This window comes from Metarhizium acridum, assembly GCF_019434415.1.
Source record: "Metarhizium acridum strain ARSEF 324 chromosome Unknown scaffold_564, whole genome shotgun sequence".
NCBI classification, from domain to species: Eukaryota; Fungi; Ascomycota; class Sordariomycetes; order Hypocreales; family Clavicipitaceae; genus Metarhizium; species Metarhizium acridum.
Window position 1 is genome coordinate 74,548 of NW_027094040.1, and position 5,283 is coordinate 79,830.

Sequence of the window (5,283 nt, forward strand, 5' to 3'; positions counted from 1 at the left end):
ACTTTTATACTTATAATATATTATTTTATTAAGATTTCTTATTATATATTAATAATATTAATATTAATAGTTATTATATTACTTTAAGCTTTTAATTTAATTTTAATTTACGCGTCTTTTATTAAAGATTTACTTATTTATTAAGTATATTAATTTTATTAACTTATTTTATTTTAAGCTCTTTTTTATTTACTTAATTTAAAGCTAAAAACTTTAATAGTTTTCTTTTAATATTACTTTTATTTACTTTAATAAAAGTCTTTATTACTTCTTATTAATAGCTTACTTTATCTTATCTTTTAATTAATAAGAATTACTTCTCTTTAATATTAATTATATTATTAATTTATTATAATTTAGATGCTACTTTATATAAGTATTTTATATTTAAATTAATTATATATTATCTCTTTTAATTATATTAATTACTTATTAAATAAAATGTTTTTTTTTATTATTTTATATTAATATTTATAATTAATTAATTTAAAAAGATTTATTAGCTCTTTATAATCGCTTTACTTATATAATTTAAGGCTTTTTAATTATATCATTATTTTTATTACTTTTATTTTAATTTATTATAAGCTTTTATTATCTTTTTTTTTTATATAAATATTATTATAATTATAATAATTTAAGTGTAATATAAAAGTAATATAAAGTTATTATTTTACCTTATATTTATTTATTAATTTTTAAAATACTTTAATATTATTATCTCTTATATATTTTTTAATAACTTTTAAGTTAATTATATATAATTTATTTATTTTATATAAGCTTTTTATTTTTAATCTCTTTTTAATATATTTTTTATTATAAGAATTTCCTTTATTTTAAATTCTTTTATTAATTAATTACTTATCTTTTTATTTATTTATATTAACTTAAAGCTTAATTTAAAGTTTTATAACTTTTAAAATAAAAGTAAATTATAAGTTATATATTTTAAAAGATTAATATAAAATATTAAATAAATATTATTTAAAACATTTAACTTTATTATAAGTAATATTAATATATTTATAATCTTATATTTTATTATAACTTAATTTAACTTTTTACTTAATTAATTTATTTTAATATTTTATAAGTTTAATTAAATATTATCTTTAATTTTAAACTTTTTTATTAAATATTATTATTTACTTATTAAGTTTTAAGTATATTATTAAGTAAATATAATTATAACTTGAGTTAAGTTTATTTCTTTTTATAAGTAATTAATAAATATTATTACTTTTCTTTTTATTAAAGTCTTTAATTTTTATATATAAGATAACTTTTAAATTATAATTATATTAAATTTATATAAGACTTTATTTAAGCTTATTTTAATTATAATTAAGTTTTAATTATTTAAGATTAATTAATAAGCTATAAGATATTTTATTTAATTAAATTACTTAAATAAAATTATAACTTAAAGAATTACTTATATCTTTTTATTTATATATTTTATAGTATTATTTATTTATAAGTAATATATTATAAAGAGAAGTTAAATTATTTTAATAAGTTTATAAAGTATTATTTAAAATTTATTAAGTTAAAAATAACTTATAGTTTATAATAATTTATTTTAAGAATTTATAAAACTATTATTAATATTACTTAAAACGTTTTATATATACTTTAATTTTTATTATATTATAATCTTTAATTACACGTATTTAAAAAATTAATTTATAATAATTATTAAGTATTTAATATTTCTCTTTTTATAAGTAAAAAGATTTATTATAAAGTTAATTAAAATTTATAATTAATACTTATTTATAATTAAAATCAATTATAAAAGCTTTTATTAAAGTTACTTACTCTTATATATAATATTATAATATATATATAAAGTTATTTATAAAGAGAGATTAAATTAAGTATTACGTATAAAAAGTTACCTATAAAAAGAGATTAAATTAAGTTTACTTATATATTAAAATAAAGTATAAATCTTTATTAATTTTAATTTAAATTCTATAAGTATTATCTTATAAAAAGTAAGTATAAATTAAAGCTAAAACCCTTAATAAATAAGTCTAAAAGAATTAATTTAAATATTAAATAATTTAAATAAATTTTAATCTTATATTATTAAAAGATTTAAAAATAAAGGTTATTTTTAATTTCTTACTTAATTATTTTATATTTTAAGTTTATTTTAATAATTCTTGAAACTTCTTCATATAATTATCTTTAAAAAGATAATAAAAACTTAAAAATAAAGCTATATATTATATAATAATATATTAAAAGAAGAGATACTTATTATATCTCTTATACGTAAATTTTTTACTCTTTTAACTCTTATTAAGTACTTTATTATTATTATATAAAAAGTATAATTAAAGAAGTACTTATATAGATTTAAATAAATTTAAGAACTTAAAGCTTAAAAGTAAAAGTTACTTTAAAACTTATTCTTAAATAATAAAAGAAGATTTTTTTAATAATAAGACTTTTTCTTCTTAAAAGAAAATTAAAGTTTAAAGATTTAAATTAAGAATCTCTTTAAGTTATTTTTTTTAATATAAATTAAAAAAAAAGAGATAACTCATTAAATAACCTTTAATATACTTTTAAGAGTATTTTAAGGAAATTTAAGAAAAATTACTTTTAAATCTTATATATAATTATATAAATAAAAAATAAATATTACTCTTAATAAAATTAATATATTAAGAAAGTAAAGATATATAATTTAATATAAATATTAATTAAAAAAAATTTAAAGTATAAACCTTAAATTTTATTTAAGATTCTATTAATTAAAATATAATTATAATATAATAATTAAAAGATATATATTAAAGAAAAGATTAATTTTCTTAAAACTTTTATATATACTTAAACTTATTAAAAAAGTACTTCTCTTATATTTTAAAGGTATAATAAGTACTTAACTTCTTTATAAAATTTTACTTTTACCTTTAAAATTCTATTAAAATATATACTTTAAGTATATTAAAAACTTAAAAGAAAATTATAACTTTTATTACTTATTTTTAAAATAATATAAAAGATAAGTAAAATAATAAGTAACCTTAAAATAAAAACTTAAATAAAAGGCTCTTTAAAGTATCTTAAAGAAACTTTAAAGACTTTTCTCTTAAAAGAGAAAGTAATTAAAAAAGATTCTTAGAATTTAATTAAAAGCGCTTTTTATATTAAAACTTATTTTAAAATAAAGATAAAAAGAAGGCTAATAATAAAGAGAAAAAGAATTTCACTTATTAAAAGTATAATAATAATAAATATCTTTAAAATAAATACCTTAAAAGAGAAAAGATTAATAATATAAAAGCTTAAGAGAAGAAAAGAGAAAATAAAAAGAATATTATAAAAAAAGAGAATTAATTATAAATAATACTTAATTTATAATTAATAAAGGTTATATTTAAGTAAAAGCTAGCCTTATAATATAAGCTATAATTTAAGAATAAAAATTAATACTTATTAAAGTAACCTTAAATATTAAAGTTAAAGTAAACTTAATTAATATTACTTTAATATAACGTGTAAAATTATACCGCTTAAATAAGATTTTATTAAGCCTTAAGGTATTTAATAATATTTATTTATAAAAGCTAAAAGTATAAGAGATACTTTTAACTCTTATAAATTTATAAGGGAAATAAAGGGAGTTTACTTAAATCTATTATATAATATTAAATATAAGTAAGAATCTTCTTTTACTTAAAATACTAGCTTTTAAGACTAAGAATATTATTATAAACGTAGGGTTATAATAATAGTAATATAATATAAAGAAGAGTAAATATAAGGTAATTTTAATATATAAGTTTAAAAGAAAAGCGTAAAATCACGTATATATTTTTACTATATTTAAAGTAAAAGAGGTAATACTATTATAAGAAAACGATATTAAACTCTTTCTAAAAGTAACGCTCTTACTATTAATATTATAAGAATATATTAACGTTTTTAAAGATAAAAAGGTAAGAGAATTATTATTATATTACTTAATTAATTATATAATTAACCTAGTAAAAGAAGAATTACCTTTATATAAACCTATATACTTACTTTTATTAAAGAAGCTAGTAATACTATAAGATTATTTAAATAAAAACTTAAAGGTAAGTTAAATTTAACACTTTAAAAGTCTAATAAAGGTATTAATCTTATTTATATTAAAAAAGAATAGGACGCTTTACCTTTATATAAACTATTAAGAATTAAATAAAGTTAATATTAAGAATTAATATTTACTTCCCTTAATTATTAAGATACTAGACTAAATATAAGAAGCTAAGGTATTCTTAAAACTAAATATTAAGAAAGCTTATTATTCAATTAAAATTAAGGAAGAGAATAAATAAAAGACCGCTTTTTAAATATAATATAGGTATTTTAAATACTTAATAATACCTTTTAAGCTAACTAATATACCTATTACGTTTTAAAGTTATATAATTAAGCGTTATAAGGCCTAAATAATATTATTTATATTATATACCTTAATAATATCTTAGTATTCTTTAAGATAAAGAAGAAATATAAAAAACACTTAATATAAGTATTAAAATAAACAGAGCTCTTACGAATATAGTAAATACAAGTGTATTATATATTGTATTTTATATTATATTGTATTTTCGTGTATTGTATTTAAATACATTACATTACATAACTAAAATACCTATAAATGTATTATAAGTAAAAAAAACCCCTGTTTTTTTAAACTTAAGATTATAAGGCTAATTATAAGGGTTATAAGGGAAAATTTTATATCATTGAAAAGAGCTAAATTAGCTCTTTAAGATGCTTTAGTTTCTATTACTTTAGGCTATTATCTTCAAAAGTTATAAGCAATTGAAAATTCGCCTCGCTTTACTTACTTTTTATTTTAAGACATAACTTTAAAGCTTAATATCTCGCTGAATATCCACATTTTAAGGTTAATTTTTAAAGATTCAAAATCACGTGATTCTTAGCTTTATGTTGATATATAATATGCTTATGTAAGCATTTATTTCTATTATTAGATATTTTATAGCCTTATAATACATTTATAGGTATTCTCATCTTATAATGTATTATAATATATTATAATATAATACATTATAATATAGTATAGTAAAAAATACAAAAAATACAATACATTTAGAGGTCTAAAAATAAATAAGAAACGTAAGGTTATACGCTAAATTATTTAAGTGTAAATTCTTTTAACCTTAAGTAGAACTCCTAGGGTTTATCTTATTAGTAAAAGGGATCTCTATAAATTCCACTTAAATTAAAACTATTAGGTCTTAG